Consider the following 27,812-nt stretch of genomic DNA (forward strand, 5'->3'; position numbering starts at 1 on the left):
CAATCTCCTGTTGCTTCTATGAAGGCCGTAATAGACGACATCACCAAACAGCTCCATAGTCACATACACAGCAAAGGAGAGATGTTGTTTACACCTAGTGATGTCAGTGGTATTGAGTGACATCACAGCACAGTGCTAAGGCTCCTGGGCCTGGACACAGCAGCGGCTGCAATATCTCAACGGAGAATACGTTTATATCTATGTGTGTGTGTGCGCATATATATATATATATATATATATATATATATATATATATATTTCTCCGCCGAAATCACTTTTAAACCCATTTCCACCTTTTTTTCCCTTCTCTTCCTCTTACTTTTTTTTCACGTTTTTTTACGTTTTTCTCCTTTTCGCCTCTTTTCTGGGCGTATTATTCTTCTTTTTCTTCTTTTTTTTCGTCTAATGCATACCCCATCAGTGCAGCAATGCTTATTCAATACCGCCAGCAGATGGAGACACTGGGGGATAATTTTCTAAGGATTTATACTGATTTTTCCTGTCTGAATTTGTCGCACAGAAAGTTGCAGGCCAAATATGTGTGACATTTCTGCGACTTTAGCTTCTAGAGCATTTTTACAACATTATACATAGGTGCTGAATACATAAAAAGCGACTGTTCAGCGACAGACAAGTCGCATCGGCTGAAAGTAGGCCAGAATGTCAGTCCATGTTGGAGCAGGTTTAGATACAGTCTAAAGCATAGATCTCAAAGTCTGTGCACAGAATTTAGCAAGGGCCTCGCACCTTCTGATGCATCAGGTAGGTGCACAATAGCATAGCCTAACCCTCTGTACTTTGGTCTATATTGATGCGGGACATAGACAGCCAGCTGATGACCAATCCATTAGTGCAATGGATGGCTGGAAGCATTTGTCTTTGCCTTTGCAATACCACAGAAGCAATGCATGGTCAATGTACAGCAATGACACACCTGTGTGAACAGCCAGGAGACACCCCCCCCCCCCCCCCATGTTATGTTACATAGTTACATAGTTAGTACGGTCGAAAAAAGACATATGTCCATCACGTTCAACCAGGGAATTAAGGGGTAGGGGTGTGGCGCGATATTGGGGAAGGGATGAGATTTTATATTTCTTCATAAGCATTAATCTTATTTTGTCAATTAGGAACATTCAGCACCCACCCGCTATCAAGGCAGCTGCCTATCATGTCATGCCCTACCTGCACAGGTGTGCTGGCTACTCAAATGATCCAATTAAGGAGGCCATTTAGTCAGCAGCAGCAGAAGTCCTGTGCCTGGACGCTCCAACAGGGGCCAGACACAAGCAGAAGCAGAAGCAGCAGAAGCAGCAGCAGCACCACCTTTTGTTTTTTGGCTGCAGCAGCAGCAAGGCCCACAGGGCTGGCTAGCTGGCTAGCCAGCAAGCAGGTAGCAATGAAAGTAGGAATCTTTCTTTTTAACCCTGTAAGGGGGTGGTGCACTGTACCCGAAGATACTGCCATATCGGGTCAATGCATAGGGCGACGGAAGCAAGCTTCGAAATCGGCCCCCGTTCTCAAAAATCCATTTAATATATGGTCCCCAGATAGGGGACGTATCAGATATTAAACTGATAAGAACAGATACTACACTTGATCTTAGCCAAAAGGCCGAGAAGCGATAACCGTGAAAGGGGCGGGCCCAACAAGGTCCCCTTCATGGGCACTATCACTGCTTGCTGTCAGGGAGGCTGCCAGACAATTTTCCATGCACACTCTGGGCTGGGGGGCAGTCAACCACCAGGTACACACAGCAGAACCTAAACCCATACCATTATTGCTAAGCAGCAAGACAGGGGCCCATTGCACTCCCACGGGGCCTTTTTAAATGCAATCCATAACCCGGATTTGCCAGGAACCCTTCTTACTCCTCCTACTTGCATGTGACACTGGGCTTAGGATCTGCATAGGAAACACACACACAAGCACACACCTACCTTTGTTGCCTGCAGATGCCTCCTTGGCTGTCCCCAAACGGTATCAAACCAACACCCACGGGAAGCTGTAAGCATAGAGGACATGCCTGCACCCCATTGGACTTACCTGTGTGGGTTAAATCCGGGTTATTTGACAACCTATGGCGGTGATGGTTCTGCTCAGGCAGAGCAGTGCTGATGCTCCTCATAAAGCTGTCGCTGCTGTGAAGGTTCTAGGTGACATCACAAATCCCTTTGGTTACATACACAACAAAGCTGGGTTGTTGTTGTTTACACTCTGCAAGGCCTGTGGAAGTGAGTGACATCATAGCACTGTAGTTCTGAGGGTTCAAGATGGATGCAACAATCTCCTGTTGCTTCTATGAAGGCATAGACGACATCACCAAACAGCTCCATAGTCACATACACAGCAAAGGAGAGATGTTGTTTACACCTAGTGATGTCAGTGGTATTGAGTGACATCACAGCACAGTGCTAAGGCTCCTGGGCCTGGACACAGCAGCGGCTGCAATATCTCAACGGAGAATACGTTTATATCTATGTGTGTGTGTGCGCATATATATATATATATATATATATATATATATATATATATATATATATTCTCCGCCGAAATCACTTTTAAACCCATTTCCACCTTTTTTTCCCTTCTCTTCCTCTTACTTTTTTTTCACGTTTTTTTACGTTTTTCTCCTTTTCGCCTCTTTTCTGGGCGTATTATTCTTCTTTTTCTTCTTTTTTTTCGTCTAATGCATACCCCATCAGTGCAGCAATGCTTATTCAATACCGCCAGCAGATGGAGACACTGGGGGATAATTTTCTAAGGATTTATACTGATTTTTCCTGTCTGAATTTGTCGCACAGAAAGTTGCAGGCCAAATATGTGTGACATTTCTGCGACTTTAGCTTCTAGAGCATTTTTACAACATTATACATAGGTGCTGAATACATAAAAAGCGACTGTTCAGCGACAGACAAGTCGCATCGGCTGAAAGTAGGCCAGAATGTCAGTCCATGTTGGAGCAGGTTTAGATACAGTCTAAAGCATAGATCTCAAAGTCTGTGCACAGAATTTAGCAAGGGCCTCGCACCTTCTGATGCATCAGGTAGGTGCACAATAGCATAGCCTAACCCTCTGTACTTTGGTCTATATTGATGCGGGACATAGACAGCCAGCTGATGACCAATCCATTAGTGCAATGGATGGCTGGAAGCATTTGTCTTTGCCTTTGCAATACCACAGAAGCAATGCATGGTCAATGTACAGCAATGACACACCTGTGTGAACAGCCAGGAGACCCCCCCCCCCCCATGTTATGTTACATAGTTACATAGTTAGTACGGTCGAAAAAAGACATATGTCCATCACGTTCAACCAGGGAATTAAGGGGTAGGGGTGTGGCGCGATATTGGGGAAGGGATGAGATTTTATATTTCTTCATAAGCATTAATCTTATTTTGTCAATTAGGAACATTCAGCACCCACCCGCTATCAAGGCAGCTGCCTATCATGTCATGCCCTACCTGCACAGGTGTGCTGGCTACTCAAATGATCCAATTAAGGAGGCCATTTAGTCAGCAGCAGCAGAAGTCCTGTGCCTGGACGCTCCAACAGGGGCCAGACACAAGCAGAAGCAGAAGCAGCAGAAGCAGCAGCAGCACCACCTTTTGTTTTTTGGCTGCAGCAGCAGCAAGGCCCACAGGGCTGGCTAGCTGGCTAGCCAGCAAGCAGGTAGCAATGAAAGTAGGAATCTTTCTTTTTAACCCTGTAAGGGGGTGGTGCACTGTACCCGAAGATACTGCCATATCGGGTCAATGCATAGGGCGACGGAAGCAAGCTTCGAAATCGGCCCCCGTTCTCAAAAATCCATTTAATATATGGTCCCCAGATAGGGGACGTATCAGATATTAAACTGATAAGAACAGATACTACACTTGATCTTAGCCAAAAGGCCGAGAAGCGATAACCGTGAAAGGGGCGGGCCCAACAAGGTCCCCTTCATGGGCACTATCACTGCTTGCTGTCAGGGAGGCTGCCAGACAATTTTCCATGCACACTCTGGGCTGGGGGGCAGTCAACCACCAGTACACACAGCAGAACCTAAACCCATACCATTATTGCTAAGCAGCAAGACAGGGGCCCATTGCACTCCCACGGGGCCTTTTTAAATGCAATCCATAACCCGGATTTGCCAGGAACCCTTCTTACTCCTCCTACTTGCATGTGACACTGGGCTTAGGATCTGCATAGGAAACACACACACAAGCACACACCTACCTTTGTTGCCTGCAGATGCCTCCTTGGCTGTCCCCAAACGGTATCAAACCAACACCCACGGGAAGCTGTAAGCATAGAGGACATGCCTGCACCCCATTGGACTTACCTGTGTGGGTTAAATCCGGGTTATTTGACAACCTATGGCGGTGATGGTTCTGCTCAGGCAGAGCAGTGCTGATGCTCCTCATAAAGCTGTCGCTGCTGTGAAGGTTCTAGGTGACATCACAAATCCCTTTGGTTACATACACAACAAAGCTGGGTTGTTGTTGTTTACACTCTGCAAGGCCTGTGGAAGTGAGTGACATCATAGCACTGTAGTTCTGAGGGTTCAAGATGGATGCAACAATCTCCTGTTGCTTCTATGAAGGCCGTAATAGACGACATCACCAAACAGCTCCATAGTCACATACACAGCAAAGGAGAGATGTTGTTTACACCTAGTGATGTCAGTGGTATTGAGTGACATCACAGCACAGTGCTAAGGCTCCTGGGCCTGGACACAGCAGCGGCTGCAATATCTCAACGGAGAATACGTTTATATCTATGTGTGTGTGTGCGCATATATATATATATATATATATATATATATATATATATATATATTTCTCCGCCGAAATCACTTTTAAACCCATTTCCACCTTTTTTTCCCTTCTCTTCCTCTTACTTTTTTTTCACGTTTTTTTACGTTTTTCTCCTTTTCGCCTCTTTTCTGGGCGTATTATTCTTCTTTTTCTTCTTTTTTTTCGTCTAATGCATACCCCATCAGTGCAGCAATGCTTATTCAATACCGCCAGCAGATGGAGACACTGGGGGATAATTTTCTAAGGATTTATACTGATTTTTCCTGTCTGAATTTGTCGCACAGAAAGTTGCAGGCCAAATATGTGTGACATTTCTGCGACTTTAGCTTCTAGAGCATTTTTACAACATTATACATAGGTGCTGAATACATAAAAAGCGACTGTTCAGCGACAGACAAGTCGCATCGGCTGAAAGTAGGCCAGAATGTCAGTCCATGTTGGAGCAGGTTTAGATACAGTCTAAAGCATAGATCTCAAAGTCTGTGCACAGAATTTAGCAAGGGCCTCGCACCTTCTGATGCATCAGGTAGGTGCACAATAGCATAGCCTAACCATCTGTACTTTGGTCTATATTGATGCGGGACATAGACAGCCAGCTGATGACCAATCCATTAGTGCAATGGATGGCTGGAAGCATTTGTCTTTGCCTTTGCAATACCACAGAAGCAATGCATGGTCAATGTACAGCAATGACACACCTGTGTGAACAGCCAGGAGACCCCCCCCCCCCCCCCCATGTTATGTTACATAGTTACATAGTTAGTACGGTCGAAAAAAGACATATGTCCATCACGTTCAACCAGGGAATTAAGGGGTAGGGGTGTGGCGCGATATTGGGGAAGGGATGAGATTTTATATTTCTTCATAAGCATTAATCTTATTTTGTCAATTAGGAACATTCAGCACCCACCCGCTATCAAGGCAGCTGCCTATCATGTCATGCCCTACCTGCACAGGTGTGCTGGCTACTCAAATGATCCAATTAAGGAGGCCATTTAGTCAGCAGCAGCAGAAGTCCTGTGCCTGGACGCTCCAACAGGGGCCAGACACAAGCAGAAGCAGAAGCAGCAGAAGCAGCAGCAGCACCACCTTTTGTTTTTTGGCTGCAGCAGCAGCAAGGCCCACAGGGCTGGCTAGCTGGCTAGCCAGCAAGCAGGTAGCAATGAAAGTAGGAATCTTTCTTTTTAACCCTGTAAGGGGGTGGTGCACTGTACCCGAAGATACTGCCATATCGGGTCAATGCATAGGGCGACGGAAGCAAGCTTCGAAATCGGCCCCCGTTCTCAAAAATCCATTTAATATATGGTCCCCAGATAGGGGACGTATCAGATATTAAACTGATAAGAACAGATACTACACTTGATCTTAGCCAAAAGGCCGAGAAGCGATAACCGTGAAAGGGGCGGGCCCAACAAGGTCCCCTTCATGGGCACTATCACTGCTTGCTGTCAGGGAGGCTGCCAGACAATTTTCCATGCACACTCTGGGCTGGGGGGCAGTCAACCACCAGTACACACAGCAGAACCTAAACCCATACCATTATTGCTAAGCAGCAAGACAGGGGCCCATTGCACTCCCACGGGGCCTTTTTAAATGCAATCCATAACCCGGATTTGCCAGGAACCCTTCTTACTCCTCCTACTTGCATGTGACACTGGGCTTAGGATCTGCATAGGAAACACACACACAAGCACACACCTACCTTTGTTGCCTGCAGATGCCTCCTTGGCTGTCCCCAAACGGTATCAAACCAACACCCACGGGAAGCTGTAAGCATAGAGGACATGCCTGCACCCCATTGGACTTACCTGTGTGGGTTAAATCCGGGTTATTTGACAACCTATGGCGGTGATGGTTCTGCTCAGGCAGAGCAGTGCTGATGCTCCTCATAAAGCTGTCGCTGCTGTGAAGGTTCTAGGTGACATCACAAATCCCTTTGGTTACATACACAACAAAGCTGGGTTGTTGTTGTTTACACTCTGCAAGGCCTGTGGAAGTGAGTGACATCATAGCACTGTAGTTCTGAGGGTTCAAGATGGATGCAACAATCTCCTGTTGCTTCTATGAAGGCCGTAATAGACGACATCACCAAACAGCTCCATAGTCACATACACAGCAAAGGAGAGATGTTGTTTACACCTAGTGATGTCAGTGGTATTGAGTGACATCACAGCACAGTGCTAAGGCTCCTGGGCCTGGACACAGCAGCGGCTGCAATATCTCAACGGAGAATACGTTTATATCTATGTGTGTGTGTGCGCATATATATATATATATATATATATATATATATATATATATATATTTCTCCGCCGAAATCACTTTTAAACCCATTTCCACCTTTTTTTCCCTTCTCTTCCTCTTACTTTTTTTTCACGTTTTTTTACGTTTTTCTCCTTTTCGCCTCTTTTCTGGGCGTATTATTCTTCTTTTTCTTCTTTTTTTTCGTCTAATGCATACCCCATCAGTGCAGCAATGCTTATTCAATACCGCCAGCAGATGGAGACACTGGGGGATAATTTTCTAAGGATTTATACTGATTTTTCCTGTCTGAATTTGTCGCACAGAAAGTTGCAGGCCAAATATGTGTGACATTTCTGCGACTTTAGCTTCTAGAGCATTTTTACAACATTATACATAGGTGCTGAATACATAAAAAGCGACTGTTCAGCGACAGACAAGTCGCATCGGCTGAAAGTAGGCCAGAATGTCAGTCCATGTTGGAGCAGGTTTAGATACAGTCTAAAGCATAGATCTCAAAGTCTGTGCACAGAATTTAGCAAGGGCCTCGCACCTTCTGATGCATCAGGTAGGTGCACAATAGCATAGCCTAACCCTCTGTACTTTGGTCTATATTGATGCGGGACATAGACAGCCAGCTGATGACCAATCCATTAGTGCAATGGATGGCTGGAAGCATTTGTCTTTGCCTTTGCAATACCACAGAAGCAATGCATGGTCAATGTACAGCAATGACACACCTGTGTGAACAGCCAGGAGACCCCCCCCCCCCCCCCCATGTTATGTTACATAGTTACATAGTTAGTACGGTCGAAAAAAGACATATGTCCATCACGTTCAACCAGGGAATTAAGGGGTAGGGGTGTGGCGCGATATTGGGGAAGGGATGAGATTTTATATTTCTTCATAAGCATTAATCTTATTTTGTCAATTAGGAACATTCAGCACCCACCCGCTATCAAGGCAGCTGCCTATCATGTCATGCCCTACCTGCACAGGTGTGCTGGCTACTCAAATGATCCAATTAAGGAGGCCATTTAGTCAGCAGCAGCAGAAGTCCTGTGCCTGGACGCTCCAACAGGGGCCAGACACAAGCAGAAGCAGAAGCAGCAGAAGCAGCAGCAGCACCACCTTTTGTTTTTTGGCTGCAGCAGCAGCAAGGCCCACAGGGCTGGCTAGCTGGCTAGCCAGCAAGCAGGTAGCAATGAAAGTAGGAATCTTTCTTTTTAACCCTGTAAGGGGGTGGTGCACTGTACCCGAAGATACTGCCATATCGGGTCAATGCATAGGGCGACGGAAGCAAGCTTCGAAATCGGCCCCCGTTCTCAAAAATCCATTTAATATATGGTCCCCAGATAGGGGACGTATCAGATATTAAACTGATAAGAACAGATACTACACTTGATCTTAGCCAAAAGGCCGAGAAGCGATAACCGTGAAAGGGGCGGGCCCAACAAGGTCCCCTTCATGGGCACTATCACTGCTTGCTGTCAGGGAGGCTGCCAGACAATTTTCCATGCACACTCTGGGCTGGGGGGCAGTCAACCACCAGTACACACAGCAGAACCTAAACCCATACCATTATTGCTAAGCAGCAAGACAGGGGCCCATTGCACTCCCACGGGGCCTTTTTAAATGCAATCCATAACCCGGATTTGCCAGGAACCCTTCTTACTCCTCCTACTTGCATGTGACACTGGGCTTAGGATCTGCATAGGAAACACACACACAAGCACACACCTACCTTTGTTGCCTGCAGATGCCTCCTTGGCTGTCCCCAAACGGTATCAAACCAACACCCACGGGAAGCTGTAAGCATAGAGGACATGCCTGCACCCCATTGGACTTACCTGTGTGGGTTAAATCCGGGTTATTTGACAACCTATGGCGGTGATGGTTCTGCTCAGGCAGAGCAGTGCTGATGCTCCTCATAAGCTGTCGCTGCTGTGAAGGTTCTAGGTGACATCACAAATCCCTTTGGTTACATACACAACAAAGCTGGGTTGTTGTTGTTTACACTCTGCAAGGCCTGTGGAAGTGAGTGACATCATAGCACTGTAGTTCTGAGGGTTCAAGATGGATGCAACAATCTCCTGTTGCTTCTATGAAGGCCGTAATAGACGACATCACCAAACAGCTCCATAGTCACATACACAGCAAAGGAGAGATGTTGTTTACACCTAGTGATGTCAGTGGTATTGAGTGACATCACAGCACAGTGCTAAGGCTCCTGGGCCTGGACACAGCAGCGGCTGCAATATCTCAACGGAGAATACGTTTATATCTATGTGTGTGTGTGCGCATATATATATATATATATATATATATATATATATATATATATATATTTCTCCGCCGAAATCACTTTTAAACCCATTTCCACCTTTTTTTCCCTTCTCTTCCTCTTACTTTTTTTTCACGTTTTTTTACGTTTTTCTCCTTTTCGCCTCTTTTCTGGGCGTATTATTCTTCTTTTTCTTCTTTTTTTTCGTCTAATGCATACCCCATCAGTGCAGCAATGCTTATTCAATACCGCCAGCAGATGGAGACACTGGGGGATAATTTTCTAAGGATTTATACTGATTTTTCCTGTCTGAATTTGTCGCACAGAAAGTTGCAGGCCAAATATGTGTGACATTTCTGCGACTTTAGCTTCTAGAGCATTTTTACAACATTATACATAGGTGCTGAATACATAAAAAGCGACTGTTCAGCGACAGACAAGTCGCATCGGCTGAAAGTAGGCCAGAATGTCAGTCCATGTTGGAGCAGGTTTAGATACAGTCTAAAGCATAGATCTCAAAGTCTGTGCACAGAATTTAGCAAGGGCCTCGCACCTTCTGATGCATCAGGTAGGTGCACAATAGCATAGCCTAACCCTCTGTACTTTGGTCTATATTGATGCGGGACATAGACAGCCAGCTGATGACCAATCCATTAGTGCAATGGATGGCTGGAAGCATTTGTCTTTGCCTTTGCAATACCACAGAAGCAATGCATGGTCAATGTACAGCAATGACACACCTGTGTGAACAGCCAGGAGACCCCCCCCCCCCCCCCATGTTATGTTACATAGTTACATAGTTAGTACGGTCAAAAAAAGACATATGTCCATCACGTTCAACCAGGGAATTAAGGGGTAGGGGTGTGGCGCGATATTGGGGAAGGGATGAGATTTTATATTTCTTCATAAGCATTAATCTTATTTTGTCAATTAGGAACATTCAGCACCCACCCGCTATCAAGGCAGCTGCCTATCATGTCATGCCCTACCTGCACAGGTGTGCTGGCTACTCAAATGATCCAATTAAGGAGGCCATTTAGTCAGCAGCAGCAGAAGTCCTGTGCCTGGACGCTCCAACAGGGGCCAGACACAAGCAGAAGCAGAAGCAGCAGAAGCAGCAGCAGCACCACCTTTTGTTTTTTGGCTGCAGCAGCAGCAAGGCCCACAGGGCTGGCTAGCTGGCTAGCCAGCAAGCAGGTAGCAATGAAAGTAGGAATCTTTCTTTTTAACCCTGTAAGGGGGTGGTGCACTGTACCCGAAGATACTGCCATATCGGGTCAATGCATAGGGCGACGGAAGCAAGCTTCGAAATCGGCCCCCGTTCTCAAAAATCCATTTAATATATGGTCCCCAGATAGGGGACGTATCAGATATTAAACTGATAAGAACAGATACTACACTTGATCTTAGCCAAAAGGCCGAGAAGCGATAACCGTGAAAGGGGCGGGCCCAACAAGGTCCCCTTCATGGGCACTATCACTGCTTGCTGTCAGGGAGGCTGCCAGACAATTTTCCATGCACACTCTGGGCTGGGGGGCAGTCAACCACCAGTACACACAGCAGAACCTAAACCCATACCATTATTGCTAAGCAGCAAGACAGGGGCCCATTGCACTCCCACGGGGCCTTTTTAAATGCAATCCATAACCCGGATTTGCCAGGAACCCTTCTTACTCCTCCTACTTGCATGTGACACTGGGCTTAGGATCTGCATAGGAAACACACACACAAGCACACACCTACCTTTGTTGCCTGCAGATGCCTCCTTGGCTGTCCCCAAACGGTATCAAACCAACACCCACGGGAAGCTGTAAGCATAGAGGACATGCCTGCACCCCATTGGACTTACCTGTGTGGGTTAAATCCGGGTTATTTGACAACCTATGGCGGTGATGGTTCTGCTCAGGCAGAGCAGTGCTGATGCTCCTCATAAAGCTGTCGCTGCTGTGAAGGTTCTAGGTGACATCACAAATCCCTTTGGTTACATACACAACAAAGCTGGGTTGTTGTTGTTTACACTCTGCAAGGCCTGTGGAAGTGAGTGACATCATAGCACTGTAGTTCTGAGGGTTCAAGATGGATGCAACAATCTCCTGTTGCTTCTATGAAGGCCGTAATAGACGACATCACCAAACAGCTCCATAGTCACATACACAGCAAAGGAGAGATGTTGTTTACACCTAGTGATGTCAGTGGTATTGAGTGACATCACAGCACAGTGCTAAGGCTCCTGGGCCTGGACACAGCAGCGGCTGCAATATCTCAACGGAGAATACGTTTATATCTATGTGTGTGTGTGCGCATATATATATATATATATATATATATATATATATATATATATATATTTCTCCGCCGAAATCACTTTTAAACCCATTTCCACCTTTTTTTCCCTTCTCTTCCTCTTACTTTTTTTTCACGTTTTTTTACGTTTTTCTCCTTTTCGCCTCTTTTCTGGGCGTATTATTCTTCTTTTTCTTCTTTTTTTTCGTCTAATGCATACCCCATCAGTGCAGCAATGCTTATTCAATACCGCCAGCAGATGGAGACACTGGGGGATAATTTTCTAAGGATTTATACTGATTTTTCCTGTCTGAATTTGTCGCACAGAAAGTTGCAGGCCAAATATGTGTGACATTTCTGCGACTTTAGCTTCTAGAGCATTTTTACAACATTATACATAGGTGCTGAATACATAAAAAGCGACTGTTCAGCGACAGACAAGTCGCATCGGCTGAAAGTAGGCCAGAATGTCAGTCCATGTTGGAGCAGGTTTAGATACAGTCTAAAGCATAGATCTCAAAGTCTGTGCACAGAATTTAGCAAGGGCCTCGCACCTTCTGATGCATCAGGTAGGTGCACAATAGCATAGCCTAACCCTCTGTACTTTGGTCTATATTGATGCGGGACATAGACAGCCAGCTGATGACCAATCCATTAGTGCAATGGATGGCTGGAAGCATTTGTCTTTGCCTTTGCAATACCACAGAAGCAATGCATGGTCAATGTACAGCAATGACACACCTGTGTGAACAGCCAGGAGACCCCCCCCCCCCCCCCCCCATGTTATGTTACATAGTTACATAGTTAGTACGGTCGAAAAAAGACATATGTCCATCACGTTCAACCAGGGAATTAAGGGGTAGGGGTGTGGCGCGATATTGGGGAAGGGATGAGATTTTATATTTCTTCATAAGCATTAATCTTATTTTGTCAATTAGGAACATTCAGCACCCACCCGCTATCAAGGCAGCTGCCTATCATGTCATGCCCTACCTGCACAGGTGTGCTGGCTACTCAAATGATCCAATTAAGGAGGCCATTTAGTCAGCAGCAGCAGAAGTCCTGTGCCTGGACGCTCCAACAGGGGCCAGACACAAGCAGAAGCAGAAGCAGCAGAAGCAGCAGCAGCACCACCTTTTGTTTTTTGGCTGCAGCAGCAGCAAGGCCCACAGGGCTGGCTAGCTGGCTAGCCAGCAAGCAGGTAGCAATGAAAGTAGGAATCTTTCTTTTTAACCCTGTAAGGGGGTGGTGCACTGTACCCGAAGATACTGCCATATCGGGTCAATGCATAGGGCGACGGAAGCAAGCTTCGAAATCGGCCCCCGTTCTCAAAAATCCATTTAATATATGGTCCCCAGATAGGGGACGTATCAGATATTAAACTGATAAGAACAGATACTACACTTGATCTTAGCCAAAAGGCCGAGAAGCGATAACCGTGAAAGGGGCGGGCCCAACAAGGTCCCCTTCATGGGCACTATCACTGCTTGCTGTCAGGGAGGCTGCCAGACAATTTTCCATGCACACTCTGGGCTGGGGGGCAGTCAACCACCAGTACACACAGCAGAACCTAAACCCATACCATTATTGCTAAGCAGCAAGACAGGGGCCCATTGCACTCCCACGGGGCCTTTTTAAATGCAATCCATAACCCGGATTTGCCAGGAACCCTTCTTACTCCTCCTACTTGCATGTGACACTGGGCTTAGGATCTGCATAGGAAACACACACACAAGCACACACCTACCTTTGTTGCCTGCAGTGCCTCCTTGGCTGTCCCCAAACGGTATCAAACCAACACCCACGGGAAGCTGTAAGCATAGAGGACATGCCTGCACCCCATTGGACTTACCTGTGTGGGTTAAATCCGGGTTATTTGACAACCTATGGCGGTGATGGTTCTGCTCAGGCAGAGCAGTGCTGATGCTCCTCATAAAGCTGTCGCTGCTGTGAAGGTTCTAGGTGACATCACAAATCCCTTTGGTTACATACACAACAAAGCTGGGTTGTTGTTGTTTACACTCTGCAAGGCCTGTGGAAGTGAGTGACATCATAGCACTGTAGTTCTGAGGGTTCAAGATGGATGCAACAATCTCCTGTTGCTTCTATGAAGGCCGTAATAGACGACATCACCAAACAGCTCCATAGTCACATACACAGCAAAGGAGAGATGTTGTTTACACCTAGTGATGTCAGTGGTATTGAGTGACATCACAGCACAGTGCTAAGGCTCCTGGGCCTGGACACAGCAGCGGCTGCAATATCTCAACGGAGAATACGTTTATATCTATGTGTGTGTGTGCGCATATATATATATATATATATATATATATATATATATATATATTTCTCCGCCGAAATCACTTTTAAACCCATTTCCACCTTTTTTTCCCTTCTCTTCCTCTTACTTTTTTTTTCACGTTTTTTTACGTTTTTCTCCTTTTCGCCTCTTTTCTGGGCGTATTATTCTTCTTTTTCTTCTTTTTTTTCGTCTAATGCATACCCCATCAGTGCAGCAATGCTTATTCAATACCGCCAGCAGATGGAGACACTGGGGGATAATTTTCTAAGGATTTATACTGATTTTTCCTGTCTGAATTTGTCGCACAGAAAGTTGCAGGCCAAATATGTGTGACATTTCTGCGACTTTAGCTTCTAGAGCATTTTTACAACATTATACATAGGTGCTGAATACATAAAAAGCGACTGTTCAGCGACAGACAAGTCGCATCGGCTGAAAGTAGGCCAGAATGTCAGTCCATGTTGGAGCAGGTTTAGATACAGTCTAAAGCATAGATCTCAAAGTCTGTGCACAGAATTTAGCAAGGGCCTCGCACCTTCTGATGCATCAGGTAGGTGCACAATAGCATAGCCTAACCCTCTGTACTTTGGTCTATATTGATGCGGGACATAGACAGCCAGCTGATGACCAATCCATTAGTGCAATGGATGGCTGGAAGCATTTGTCTTTGCCTTTGCAATACCACAGAAGCAATGCATGGTCAATGTACAGCAATGACACACCTGTGTGAACAGCCAGGAGACCCCCCCCCCCCCCCCCCCATGTTATGTTACATAGTTACATAGTTAGTACGGTCGAAAAAAGACATATGTCCATCACGTTCAACCAGGGAATTAAGGGGTAGGGGTGTGGCGCGATATTGGGGAAGGGATGAGATTTTATATTTCTTCATAAGCATTAATCTTATTTTGTCAATTAGGAACATTCAGCACCCACCCGCTATCAAGGCAGCTGCCTATCATGTCATGCCCTACCTGCACAGGTGTGCTGGCTACTCAAATGATCCAATTAAGGAGGCCATTTAGTCAGCAGCAGCAGAAGTCCTGTGCCTGGACGCTCCAACAGGGGCCAGACACAAGCAGAAGCAGCAGAAGCAGCAGCAGCACCACCTTTTGTTTTTTGGCTGCAGCAGCAGCAAGGCCCACAGGGCTGGCTAGCTGGCTAGCCAGCAAGCAGGTAGCAATGAAAGTAGGAATCTTTCTTTTTAACCCTGTAAGGGGGTGGTGCACTGTACCCGAAGATACTGCCATATCGGGTCAATGCATAGGGCGACGGAAGCAAGCTTCGAAATCGGCCCCCGTTCTCAAAAATCCATTTAATATATGGTCCCCAGATAGGGGACGTATCAGATATTAAACTGATAAGAACAGATACTACACTTGATCTTAGCCAAAAGGCCGAGAAGCGATAACCGTGAAAGGGGCGGGCCCAACAAGGTCCCCTTCATGGGCACTATCACTGCTTGCTGTCAGGGAGGCTGCCAGACAATTTTCCATGCACACTCTGGGCTGGGGGGCAGTCAACCACCAGTACACACAGCAGAACCTAAACCCATACCATTATTGCTAAGCAGCAAGACAGGGGCCCATTGCACTCCCACGGGGCCTTTTTAAATGCAATCCATAACCCGGATTTGCCAGGAACCCTTCTTACTCCTCCTACTTGCATGTGACACTGGGCTTAGGATCTGCATAGGAAACACACACACAAGCACACACCTACCTTTGTTGCCTGCAGATGCCTCCTTGGCTGTCCCCAAACGGTATCAAACCAACACCCACGGGAAGCTGTAAGCATAGAGGACATGCCTGCACCCCATTGGACTTACCTGTGTGGGTTAAATCCGGGTTATTTGACAACCTATGGCGGTGATGGTTCTGCTCAGGCAGAGCAGTGCTGATGCTCCTCATAAAGCTGTCGCTGCTGTGAAGGTTCTAGGTGACATCACAAATCCCTTTGGTTACATACACAACAAAGCTGGGTTGTTGTTGTTTACACTCTGCAAGGCCTGTGGAAGTGAGTGACATCATAGCACTGTAGTTCTGAGGGTTCAAGATGGATGCAACAATCTCCTGTTGCTTCTATGAAGGCCGTAATAGACGACATCACCAAACAGCTCCATAGTCACATACACAGCAAAGGAGAGATGTTGTTTACACCTAGTGATGTCAGTGGTATTGAGTGACATCACAGCACAGTGCTAAGGCTCCTGGGCCTGGACACAGCAGCGGCTGCAATATCTCAACGGAGAATACGTTTATATCTATGTGTGTGTGTGCGCATATATATATATATATATATATATATATATATATATATATATATATTTCTCCGCCGAAATCACTTTTAAACCCATTTCCACCTTTTTTTCCCTTCTCTTCCTCTTACTTTTTTTTCACGTTTTTTTACGTTTTTCTCCTTTTCGCCTCTTTTCTGGGCGTATTATTCTTCTTTTTCTTCTTTTTTTTCGTCTAATGCATACCCCATCAGTGCAGCAATGCTTATTCAATACCGCCAGCAGATGGAGACACTGGGGGATAATTTTCTAAGGATTTATACTGATTTTTCCTGTCTGAATTTGTCGCACAGAAAGTTGCAGGCCAAATATGTGTGACATTTCTGCGACTTTAGCTTCTAGAGCATTTTTACAACATTATACATAGGTGCTGAATACATAAAAAGCGACTGTTCAGCGACAGACAAGTCGCATCGGCTGAAAGTAGGCCAGAATGTCAGTCCATGTTGGAGCAGGTTTAGATACAGTCTAAAGCATAGATCTCAAAGTCTGTGCACAGAATTTAGCAAGGGCCTCGCACCTTCTGATGCATCAGGTAGGTGCACAATAGCATAGCCTAACCCTCTGTACTTTGGTCTATACTGATGCGGGACATAGACAGCCAGCTGATGACCAATCCATTAGTGCAATGGATGGCTGGAAGCATTTGTCTTTGCCTTTGCAATACCACAGAAGCAATGCATGGTCAATGTACAGCAATGACACACCTGTGTGAACAGCCAGGAGACCCCCCCCCCCCCCCCCCCCCCATGTTATGTTACATAGTTACATAGTTAGTACGGTCGAAAAAAGACATATGTCCATCACGTTCAACCAGGGAATTAAGGGGTAGGGGTGTGGCGCGATATTGGAGAAGGGATGAGATTTTATATTTCTTCATAAGCATTAATCTTATTTTGTCAATTAGGAACATTCAGCACCCACCCGCTATCAAGGCAGCTGCCTATCATGTCATGCCCTACCTGCACAGGTGTGCTGGCTACTCAAATGATCCAATTAAGGAGGCCATTTAGTCAGCAGCAGCAGAAGTCCTGTGCCTGGACGCTCCAACAGGGGCCAGACACAAGCAGAAGCAGAAGCAGCAGAAGCAGCAGCAGCACCACCTTTTGTTTTTTGGCTGCAGCAGCAGCAAGGCCCACAGGGCTGGCTAGCTGGCTAGCCAGCAAGCAGGTAGCAATGAAAGTAGGAATCTTTCTTTTTAACCCTGTAAGGGGGTGGTGCACTGTACCCGAAGATACTGCCATATCGGGTCAATGCATAGGGCGACGGAAGCAAGCTTCGAAATCGGCCCCCGTTCTCAAAAATCCATTTAATATATGGTCCCCAGATAGGGGACGTATCAGATATTAAACTGATAAGAACAGATACTACACTTGATCTTAGCCAAAAGGCCGAGAAGCGATAACCGTGAAAGGGGCGGGCCCAACAAGGTCCCCTTCATGGGCACTATCACTGCTTGCTGTCAGGGAGGCTGCCAGACAATTTTCCATGCACACTCTGGGCTGGGGGGCAGTCAACCACCAGTACACACAGCAGAACCTAAACCCATACCATTATTGCTAAGCAGCAAGACAGGGGCCCATTGCACTCCCACGGGGCCTTTTTAAATGCAATCCATAACCCGGATTTGCCAGGAACCCTTCTTACTCCTCCTACTTGCATGTGACACTGGGCTTAGGATCTGCATAGGAAACACACACACAAGCACACACCTACCTTTGTTGCCTGCAGATGCCTCCTTGGCTGTCCCCAAACGGTATCAAACCAACACCCACGGGAAGCTGTAAGCATAGAGGACATGCCTGCACCCCATTGGACTTACCTGTGTGGGTTAAATCCGGGTTATTTGACAACCTATGGCGGTGATGGTTCTGCTCAGGCAGAGCAGTGCTGATGCTCCTCATAAAGCTGTCGCTGCTGTGAAGGTTCTAGGTGACATCACAAATCCCTTTGGTTACATACACAACAAAGCTGGGTTGTTGTTGTTTACACTCTGCAAGGCCTGTGGAAGTGAGTGACATCATAGCACTGTAGTTCTGAGGGTTCAAGATGGATGCAACAATCTCCTGTTGCTTCTATGAAGGCCGTAATAGACGACATCACCAAACAGCTCCATAGTCACATACACAGCAAAGGAGAGATGTTGTTTACACCTAGTGATGTCAGTGGTATTGAGTGACATCACAGCACAGTGCTAAGGCTCCTGGGCCTGGACACAGCAGCGGCTGCAATATCTCAACGGAGAATACGTTTATATCTATGTGTGTGTGTGCGCATATATATATATATATATATATATATATATATATATATATATATATATATTCTCCGCCGAAATCACTTTTAAACCCATTTCCACCTTTTTTTCCCTTCTCTTCCTCTTACTTTTTTTTCACGTTTTTTTACGTTTTTCTCCTTTTCGCCTCTTTTCTGGGCGTATTATTCTTCTTTTTCTTCTTTTTTTTCGTCTAATGCATACCCCATCAGTGCAGCAATGCTTATTCAATACCGCCAGCAGATGGAGACACTGGGGGATAATTTTCTAAGGATTTATACTGATTTTTCCTGTCTGAATTTGTCGCACAGAAAGTTGCAGGCCAAATATGTGTGACATTTCTGCGACTTTAGCTTCTAGAGCATTTTTACAACATTATACATAGGTGCTGAATACATAAAAAGCGACTGTTCAGCGACAGACAAGTCGCATCGGCTGAAAGTAGGCCAGAATGTCAGTCCATGTTGGAGCAGGTTTAGATACAGTCTAAAGCATAGATCTCAAAGTCTGTGCACAGAATTTAGCAAGGGCCTCGCACCTTCTGATGCATCAGGTAGGTGCACAATAGCATAGCCTAACCCTCTGTACTTTGGTCTATATTGATGCGGGACATAGACAGCCAGCTGATGACCAATCCATTAGTGCAATGGATGGCTGGAAGCATTTGTCTTTGCCTTTGCAATACCACAGAAGCAATGCATGGTCAATGTACAGCAATGACACACCTGTGTGAACAGCCAGGAGACCCCCCCCCCCCATGTTATGTTACATAGTTACATAGTTAGTACGGTCGAAAAAAGACATATGTCCATCACGTTCAACCAGGGAATTAAGGGGTAGGGGTGTGGCGCGATATTGGGGAAGGGATGAGATTTTATATTTCTTCCTAAGCATTAATCTTATTTTGTCAATTAGGAACATTCAGCACCCACCCGCTATCAAGGCAGCTGCCTATCATGTCATGCCCTACCTGCACAGGTGTGCTGGCTACTCAAATGATCCAATTAAGGAGGCCATTTAGTCAGCAGCAGCAGAAGTCCTGTGCCTGGACGCTCCAACAGGGGCCAGACACAAGCAGAAGCAGAAGCAGCAGAAGCAGCACCACCTTTTGTTTTTTGGCTGCAGCAGCAGCAAGGCCCACAGGGCTGGCTAGCTGGCTAGCCAGCAAGCAGGTAGCAATGAAAGTAGGAATCTTTCTTTTTAACCCTGTAAGGGGGTGGTGCACTGTACCCGAAGATACTGCCATATCGGGTCAATGCATAGGGCGACGGAAGCAAGCTTCGAAATCGGCCCCCGTTCTCAAAAATCCATTTAATATATGGTCCCCAGATAGGGGACGTATCAGATATTAAACTGATAAGAACAGATACTACACTTGATCTTAGCCAAAAGGCCGAGAAGCGATAACCGTGAAAGGGGCGGGCCCAACAAGGTCCCCTTCATGGGCACTATCACTGCTTGCTGTCAGGGAGGCTGCCAGACAATTTTCCATGCACACTCTGGGCTGGGGGGCAGTCAACCACCAGTACACACAGCAGAACCTAAACCCATACCATTATTGCTAAGCAGCAAGACAGGGGCCCATTGCACTCCCACGGGGCCTTTTTAAATGCAATCCATAACCCGGATTTGCCAGGAACCCTTCTTACTCCTCCTACTTGCATGTGACACTGGGCTTAGGATCTGCATAGGAAACACACACACAAGCACACACCTACCTTTGTTGCCTGCAGATGCCTCCTTGGCTGTCCCCAAACGGTATCAAACCAACACCCACGGGAAGCTGTAAGCATAGAGGACATGCCTGCACCCCATTGGACTTACCTGTGTGGGTTAAATCCGGGTTATTTGACAACCTATGGCGGTGATGGTTCTGCTCAGGCAGAGCAGTGCTGATGCTCCTCATAAAGCTGTCGCTGCTGTGAAGGTTCTAGGTGACATCACAAATCCCTTTGGTTACATACACAACAAAGCTGGGTTGTTGTTGTTTACACTCTGCAAGGCCTGTGGAAGTGAGTGACATCATAGCACTGTAGTTCTGAGGGTTCAAGATGGATGCAACAATCTCCTGTTGCTTCTATGAAGGCCGTAATAGACGACATCACCAAACAGCTCCATAGTCACATACACAGCAAAGGAGAGATGTTGTTTACACCTAGTGATGTCAGTGGTATTGAGTGACATCACAGCACAGTGCTAAGGCTCCTGGGCCTGGACACAGCAGCGGCTGCAATATCTCAACGGAGAATACGTTTATATCTATGTGTGTGTGTGCGCATATATATATATATATATATATATATATATATATATATATATATATATTTCTCCGCCGAAATCACTTTTAAACCCATTTCCACCTTTTTTTCCCTTCTCTTCCTCTTACTTTTTTTTCACGTTTTTTTACGTTTTTCTCCTTTTCGCCTCTTTTCTGGGCGTATTATTCTTCTTTTTCTTCTTTTTTTTCGTCTAATGCATACCCCATCAGTGCAGCAATGCTTATTCAATACCGCCAGCAGATGGAGACACTGGGGGATAATTTTCTAAGGATTTATACTGATTTTTCCTGTCTGAATTTGTCGCACAGAAAGTTGCAGGCCAAATATGTGTGACATTTCTGCGACTTTAGCTTCTAGAGCATTTTTACAACATTATACATAGGTGCTGAATACATAAAAAGCGACTGTTCAGCGACAGACAAGTCGCATCGGCTGAAAGTAGGCCAGAATGTCAGTCCATGTTGGAGCAGGTTTAGATACAGTCTAAAGCATAGATCTCAAAGTCTGTGCACAGAATTTAGCAAGGGCCTCGCACCTTCTGATGCATCAGGTAGGTGCACAATAGCATAGCCTAACCCTCTGTACTTTGGTCTATACTGATGCGGGACATAGACAGCCAGCTGATGACCAATCCATTAGTGCAATGGATGGCTGGAAGCATTTGTCTTTGCCTTTGCAATACCACAGAAGCAATGCATGGTCAATGTACAGCAATGACACACCTGTGTGAACAGCCAGGAGACCCCCCCCCCCCCCCCCCCATGTTATGTTACATAGTTACATAGTTAGTACGGTCGAAAAAAGACATATGTCCATCACGTTCAACCAGGGAATTAAGGGGTAGGGGTGTGGCGCGATATTGGGGAAGGGATGAGATTTTATATTTCTTCATAAGCATTAATCTTATTTTGTCAATTAGGAACATTCAGCACCCACCCGCTATCAAGGCAGCTGCCTATCATGTCATGCCCTACCTGCACAGGTGTGCTGGCTACTCAAATGATCCAATTAAGGAGGCCATTTAGTCAGCAGCAGCAGAAGTCCTGTGCCTGGACGCTCCAACAGGGGCCAGACACAAGCAGAAGCAGAAGCAGCAGAAGCAGCAGCAGCACCACCTTTTGTTTTTTGGCTGCAGCAGCAGCAAGGCCCACAGGGCTGGCTAGCTGGCTAGCCAGCAAGCAGGTAGCAATGAAAGTAGGAATCTTTCTTTTTAACCCTGTAAGGGGGTGGTGCACTGTACCCGAAGATACTGCCATATCGGGTCAATGCATAGGGCGACGGAAGCAAGCTTCGAAATCGGCCCCCGTTCTCAAAAATCCATTTAATATATGGTCCCCAGATAGGGGACGTATCAGATATTAAACTGATAAGAACAGATACTACACTTGATCTTAGCCAAAAGGCCGAGAAGCGATAACCGTGAAAGGGGCGGGCCCAACAAGGTCCCCTTCATGGGCACTATCACTGCTTGCTGTCAGGGAGGCTGCCAGACAATTTTCCATGCACACTCTGGGCTGGGGGGCAGTCAACCACCAGTACACACAGCAGAACCTAAACCCATACCATTATTGCTAAGCAGCAAGACAGGGGCCCATTGCACTCCCACGGGGCCTTTTTAAATGCAATCCATAACCCGGATTTGCCAGGAACCCTTCTTACTCCTCCTACTTGCATGTGACACTGGGCTTAGGATCTGCATAGGAAACACACACACAAGCACACACCTACCTTTGTTGCCTGCAGATGCCTCCTTGGCTGTCCCCAAACGGTATCAAACCAACACCCACGGGAAGCTGTAAGCATAGAGGACATGCCTGCACCCCATTGGACTTACCTGTGTGGGTTAAATCCGGGTTATTTGACAACCTATGGCGGTGATGGTTCTGCTCAGGCAGAGCAGTGCTGATGCTCCTCATAAAGCTGTCGCTGCTGTGAAGGTTCTAGGTGACATCACAAATCCCTTTGGTTACATACACAACAAAGCTGGGTTGTTGTTGTTTACACTCTGCAAGGCCTGTGGAAGTGAGTGACATCATAGCACTGTAGTTCTGAGGGTTCAAGATGGATGCAACAATCTCCTGTTGCTTCTATGAAGGCCGTAATAGACGACATCACCAAACAGCTCCATAGTCACATACACAGCAAAGGAGAGATGTTGTTTACACCTAGTGATGTCAGTGGTATTGAGTGACATCACAGCACAGTGCTAAGGCTCCTGGGCCTGGACACAGCAGCGGCTGCAATATCTCAACGGAGAATACGTTTATATCTATGTGTGTGTGTGCGCATATATATATATATATATATATATATATATATATATATATATATATATATATATTTCTCCGCCGAAATCACTTTTAAACCCATTTCCACCTTTTTTTCCCTTCTCTTCCTCTTACTTTTTTTTCACGTTTTTTTACGTTTTTCTCCTTTTCGCCTCTTTTCTGGGCGTATTATTCTTCTTTTTCTTCTTTTTTTTCGTCTAATGCATACCCCATCAGTGCAGCAATGCTTATTCAATACCGCCAGCAGATGGAGACACTGGGGGATAATTTTCTAAGGATTTATACTGATTTTTCCTGTCTGAATTTGTCGCACAGAAAGTTGCAGGCCAAATATGTGTGACATTTCTGCGACTTTAGCTTCTAGAGCATTTTTACAACATTATACATAGGTGCTGAATACATAAAAAGCGACTGTTCAGCGACAGACAAGTCGCATCGGCTGAAAGTAGGCCAGAATGTCAGTCCATGTTGGAGCAGGTTTAGATACAGTCTAAAGCATAGATCTCAAAGTCTGTGCACAGAATTTAGCAAGGGCCTCGCACCTTCTGATGCATCAGGTAGGTGCACAATAGCATAGCCTAACCCTCTGTACTTTGGTCTATATTGATGCGGGACATAGACAGCCAGCTGATGACCAATCCATTAGTGCAATGGATGGCTGGAAGCATTTGTCTTTGCCTTTGCAATACCACAGAAGCAATGCATGGTCAATGTACAGCAATGACACACCTGTGTGAACAGCCAGGAGACCCCCCCCCCCCATGTTATGTTACATAGTTACATAGTTAGTACGGTCGAAAAAAGACATATGTCCATCACGTTCAACCAGGGAATTAAGGGGTAGGGGTGTGGCGCGATATTGGGGAAGGGATGAGATTTTATATTTCTTCATAAGCATTAATCTTATTTTGTCAATTAGGAACATTCAGCACCCACCCGCTATCAAGGCAGCTGCCTATCATGTCATGCCCTACCTGCACAGGTGTGCTGGCTACTCAAATGATCCAATTAAGGAGGCCATTTAGTCAGCAGCAGCAGAAGTCCTGTGCCTGGACGCTCCAACAGGGGCCAGACACAAGCAGAAGCAGAAGCAGCAGAAGCAGCACCACCTTTTGTTTTTTGGCTGCAGCAGCAGCAAGGCCCACAGGGCTGGCTAGCTGGCTAGCCAGCAAGCAGGTAGCAATGAAAGTAGGAATCTTTCTTTTTAACCCTGTAAGGGGGTGGTGCACTGTACCCGAAGATACTGCCATATCGGGTCAATGCATAGGGCGACGGAAGCAAGCTTCGAAATCGGCCCCCGTTCTCAAAAATCCATTTAATATATGGTCCCCAGATAGGGGACGTATCAGATATTAAACTGATAAGAACAGATACTACACTTGATCTTAGCCAAAAGGCCGAGAAGCGATAACCGTGAAAGGGGCGGGCCCAACAAGGTCCCCTTCATGGGCACTATCACTGCTTGCTGTCAGGGAGGCTGCCAGACAATTTTCCATGCACACTCTGGGCTGGGGGGCAGTCAACCACCAGTACACACAGCAGAACCTAAACCCATACCATTATTGCTAAGCAGCAAGACAGGGGCCCATTGCACTCCCACGGGGCCTTTTTAAATGCAATCCATAACCCGGATTTGCCAGGAACCCTTCTTACTCCTCCTACTTGCATGTGACACTGGGCTTAGGATCTGCATAGGAAACACACACACAAGCACACACCTACCTTTGTTGCCTGCAGATGCCTCCTTGGCTGTCCCCAAACGGTATCAAACCAACACCCACGGGAAGCTGTAAGCATAGAGGACATGCCTGCACCCCATTGGACTTACCTGTGTGGGTTAAATCCGGGTTATTTGACAACCTATGGCGGTGATGGTTCTGCTCAGGCAGAGCAGTGCTGATGCTCCTCATAAAGCTGTCGCTGCTGTGAAGGTTCTAGGTGACATCACAAATCCCTTTGGTTACATACACAACAAAGCTGGGTTGTTGTTGTTTACACTCTGCAAGGCCTGTGGAAGTGAGTGACATCATAGCACTGTAGTTCTGAGGGTTCAAGATGGATGCAACAATCTCCTGTTGCTTCTATGAAGGCCGTAATAGACGACATCACCAAACAGCTCCATAGTCACATACACAGCAAAGGAGAGATGTTGTTTACACCTAGTGATGTCAGTGGTATTGAGTGACATCACAGCACAGTGCTAAGGCTCCTGGGCCTGGACACAGCAGCGGCTGCAATATCTCAACGGAGAATACGTTTATATCTATGTGTGTGTGTGCGCATATATATATATATATATATATATATATATATATATATATATATATATTTCTCCGCCGAAATCACTTTTAAACCCATTTCCACCTTTTTTTCCCTTCTCTTCCTCTTACTTTTTTTTCACGTTTTTTTACGTTTTTCTCCTTTTCGCCTCTTTTCTGGGCGTATTATTCTTCTTTTTCTTCTTTTTTTTCGTCTAATGCATACCCCATCAGTGCAGCAATGCTTATTCAATACCGCCAGCAGATGGAGACACTGGGGGATAATTTTCTAAGGATTTATACTGATTTTTCCTGTCTGAATTTGTCGCACAGAAAGTTGCAGGCCAAATATGTGTGACATTTCTGCGACTTTAGCTTCTAGAGCATTTTTACAACATTATACATAGGTGCTGAATACATAAAAAGCGACTGTTCAGCGACAGACAAGTCGCATCGGCTGAAAGTAGGCCAGAATGTCAGTCCATGTTGGAGCAGGTTTAGATACAGTCTAAAGCATAGATCTCAAAGTCTGTGCACAGAATTTAGCAAGGGCCTCGCACCTTCTGATGCATCAGGTAGGTGCACAATAGCATAGCCTAACCCTCTGTACTTTGGTCTATATTGATGCGGGACATAGACAGCCAGCTGATGACCAATCCATTAGTGCAATGGATGGCTGGAAGCATTTGTCTTTGCCTTTGCAATACCACAGAAGCAATGCATGGTCAATGTACAGCAATGACACACCTGTGTGAACAGCCAGGAGACCCCCCCCCCCCCCCCCATGTTATGTTACATAGTTACATAGTTAGTACGGTCGAAAAAAGACATATGTCCATCACGTTCAACCAGGGAATTAAGGGGTAGGGGTGTGGCGCGATATTGGGGAAGGGATGAGATTTTATATTTCTTCATAAGCATTAATCTTATTTTGTCAATTAGGAACATTCAGCACCCACCCGCTATCAAGGCAGCTGCCTATCATGTCATGCCCTACCTGCACAGGTGTGCTGGCTACTCAAATGATCCAATTAAGGAGGCCATTTAGTCAGCAGCAGCAGAAGTCCTGTGCCTGGACGCTCCAACAGGGGCCAGACACAAGCAGAAGCAGCAGAAGCAGCAGCAGCACCACCTTTTGTTTTTTGGCTGCAGCAGCAGCAAGGCCCACAGGGCTGGCTAGCTGGCTAGCCAGCAAGCAGGTAGCAATGAAAGTAGGAATCTTTCTTTTTAACCCTGTAAGGGGGTGGTGCACTGTACCCGAAGATACTGCCATATCGGGTCAATGCATAGGGCGACGGAAGCAAGCTTCGAAATCGGCCCCCGTTCTCAAAAATCCATTTAATATATGGTCCCCAGATAGGGGACGTATCAGATATTAAACTGATAAGAACAGATTTTTTTTTTTTTTTTTTTTTATTTCTAAAGCCGAGGAACGTGCTTTCGATTCACCCAAAGTGCAAGAAAAAGTGCAAACGTGTTACACTAAAAAAAAACGTGCACAAAGGATGCGGTCTATCGCAAGCCCTTCTCCGATAGGAGAGAGGCCCCCCAACAAACCTTACCCTTCGCCTCCGGACCAAAAGGTACCTGCGAGGTTCCAGGTTCGATGTCCCTTTTCGCCGAAGCTACTAGGGGACCACAAATGCTCCCGGCATCCCCCTTGGCGTTAGCCAAGGTATCTGCCCGCAGAGCCGATTACGGTAGGTACCCTGCCAAAGCAGGAGTACCCGGGGTGTTTGCAGGGAGGTGCGGAACCTAATGGCCACACACACCTCCCCTAGACCGCCAGGAGGGACACCCAGAAGGGCTACCGCATCCTGACCAATCCTGTGAACACACAACACGCAAAAAGTGACACAGTGAGACAAAAAAGAAATAAATAAGTGAATGTGTGCAGATATACTGCCCGGACATCCGGCCGGATCTATAAAAATTTCTCTGATCCTAGCCAGAAGGCCGGGAATCAAGAGGTGAGTGCCGCAAGGTGAAGAGATTATGGTGCCCGTGCTTCAACTCAGTGAGTCTATTCTCCCAGTGAGTTTCGGCACCTCGGGGGTCACCACTCCCCGAGGCACAAAAGTACCTCAGCTCTAGACCCTCTCAGCCTCATGGCGAGACCCGGAGGGAACAGGTCACATCGGGGCAGCCGTCGAGCTGATTCCTCAGAACCAGCCCCGGAAAGCCCTGGTACACCTGCATCCTCCATGCAGCACCCATACCCACCAGCATGAAAACTGATAAGAACAGATACTACACTTGATCTTAGCCAAAAGGCCGAGAAGCGATAACCGTGAAAGGGGCGGGCCCAACAAGGTCCCCTTCATGGGCACTATCACTGCTTGCTGTCAGGGAGGCTGCCAGACAATTTTCCATGCACACTCTGGGCTGGGGGGCAGTCAACCACCAGTACACACAGCAGAACCTAAACCCATACCATTATTGCTAAGCAGCAAGACAGGGGCCCATTGCACTCCCACGGGGCCTTTTTAAATGCAATCCATAACCCG

The 27,812-nt window shown here is 46.3% G+C and overlaps 12 non-coding genes and 1 pseudogene across 12 annotated transcripts; all 13 read right to left on the reverse strand.

Annotated features, from left to right (window-relative positions):
* Positions 1 to 1,435: 1,435 nt before the first annotated feature.
* On the reverse strand, positions 1,436 to 1,626 carry LOC130335661 (U2 spliceosomal RNA). The gene has a single exon (XR_008877239.1). It is a non-coding gene; the product is annotated as a U2 spliceosomal RNA (small nuclear RNA).
* Positions 1,627 to 3,714: 2,088 nt separating this feature from the next.
* LOC130335663 (U2 spliceosomal RNA) lies at positions 3,715 to 3,905 on the reverse strand. The gene has a single exon (XR_008877240.1). It is a non-coding gene; the product is annotated as a U2 spliceosomal RNA (small nuclear RNA).
* Positions 3,906 to 5,997: 2,092 nt separating this feature from the next.
* Positions 5,998 to 6,188, reverse strand: LOC130335664 (U2 spliceosomal RNA). Its single transcript, XR_008877241.1, has one exon. It is a non-coding gene; the product is annotated as a U2 spliceosomal RNA (small nuclear RNA).
* A 2,092-nt stretch (positions 6,189 to 8,280) lies between these two features.
* On the reverse strand, positions 8,281 to 8,471 carry LOC130335665 (U2 spliceosomal RNA). Its single transcript, XR_008877242.1, has one exon. It is a non-coding gene; the product is annotated as a U2 spliceosomal RNA (small nuclear RNA).
* A 2,092-nt stretch (positions 8,472 to 10,563) lies between these two features.
* LOC130335666 (U2 spliceosomal RNA) lies at positions 10,564 to 10,754 on the reverse strand. Its single transcript, XR_008877243.1, has one exon. It is a non-coding gene; the product is annotated as a U2 spliceosomal RNA (small nuclear RNA).
* A 2,096-nt stretch (positions 10,755 to 12,850) lies between these two features.
* LOC130335667 (U2 spliceosomal RNA) lies at positions 12,851 to 13,041 on the reverse strand. The gene has a single exon (XR_008877244.1). It is a non-coding gene; the product is annotated as a U2 spliceosomal RNA (small nuclear RNA).
* A 2,086-nt stretch (positions 13,042 to 15,127) lies between these two features.
* Positions 15,128 to 15,318, reverse strand: LOC130335668 (U2 spliceosomal RNA). Its single transcript, XR_008877245.1, has one exon. It is a non-coding gene; the product is annotated as a U2 spliceosomal RNA (small nuclear RNA).
* Positions 15,319 to 17,417: 2,099 nt separating this feature from the next.
* LOC130335669 (U2 spliceosomal RNA) lies at positions 17,418 to 17,608 on the reverse strand. Its single transcript, XR_008877246.1, has one exon. It is a non-coding gene; the product is annotated as a U2 spliceosomal RNA (small nuclear RNA).
* Positions 17,609 to 19,694: 2,086 nt separating this feature from the next.
* LOC130335670 (U2 spliceosomal RNA) lies at positions 19,695 to 19,885 on the reverse strand. The gene has a single exon (XR_008877247.1). It is a non-coding gene; the product is annotated as a U2 spliceosomal RNA (small nuclear RNA).
* A 2,098-nt stretch (positions 19,886 to 21,983) lies between these two features.
* On the reverse strand, positions 21,984 to 22,174 carry LOC130335671 (U2 spliceosomal RNA). Its single transcript, XR_008877248.1, has one exon. It is a non-coding gene; the product is annotated as a U2 spliceosomal RNA (small nuclear RNA).
* Positions 22,175 to 24,265: 2,091 nt separating this feature from the next.
* LOC130335674 (U2 spliceosomal RNA) lies at positions 24,266 to 24,456 on the reverse strand. Its single transcript, XR_008877250.1, has one exon. It is a non-coding gene; the product is annotated as a U2 spliceosomal RNA (small nuclear RNA).
* Positions 24,457 to 26,546: 2,090 nt separating this feature from the next.
* On the reverse strand, positions 26,547 to 26,735 carry LOC130335638 (U2 spliceosomal RNA). Its single transcript, XR_008877229.1, has one exon. It is a non-coding gene; the product is annotated as a U2 spliceosomal RNA (small nuclear RNA).
* A 746-nt stretch (positions 26,736 to 27,481) lies between these two features.
* On the reverse strand, positions 27,482 to 27,591 carry LOC130335642 (U2 spliceosomal RNA; annotated as a pseudogene).
* Between the last annotated feature and the right edge of the window lie 221 nt (positions 27,592 to 27,812).

The sequence above is a fragment of the Hyla sarda genome, unplaced genomic scaffold (assembly GCF_029499605.1).
Source record: "Hyla sarda isolate aHylSar1 unplaced genomic scaffold, aHylSar1.hap1 scaffold_455, whole genome shotgun sequence".
NCBI classification, from domain to species: Eukaryota; Metazoa; Chordata; class Amphibia; order Anura; family Hylidae; genus Hyla; species Hyla sarda.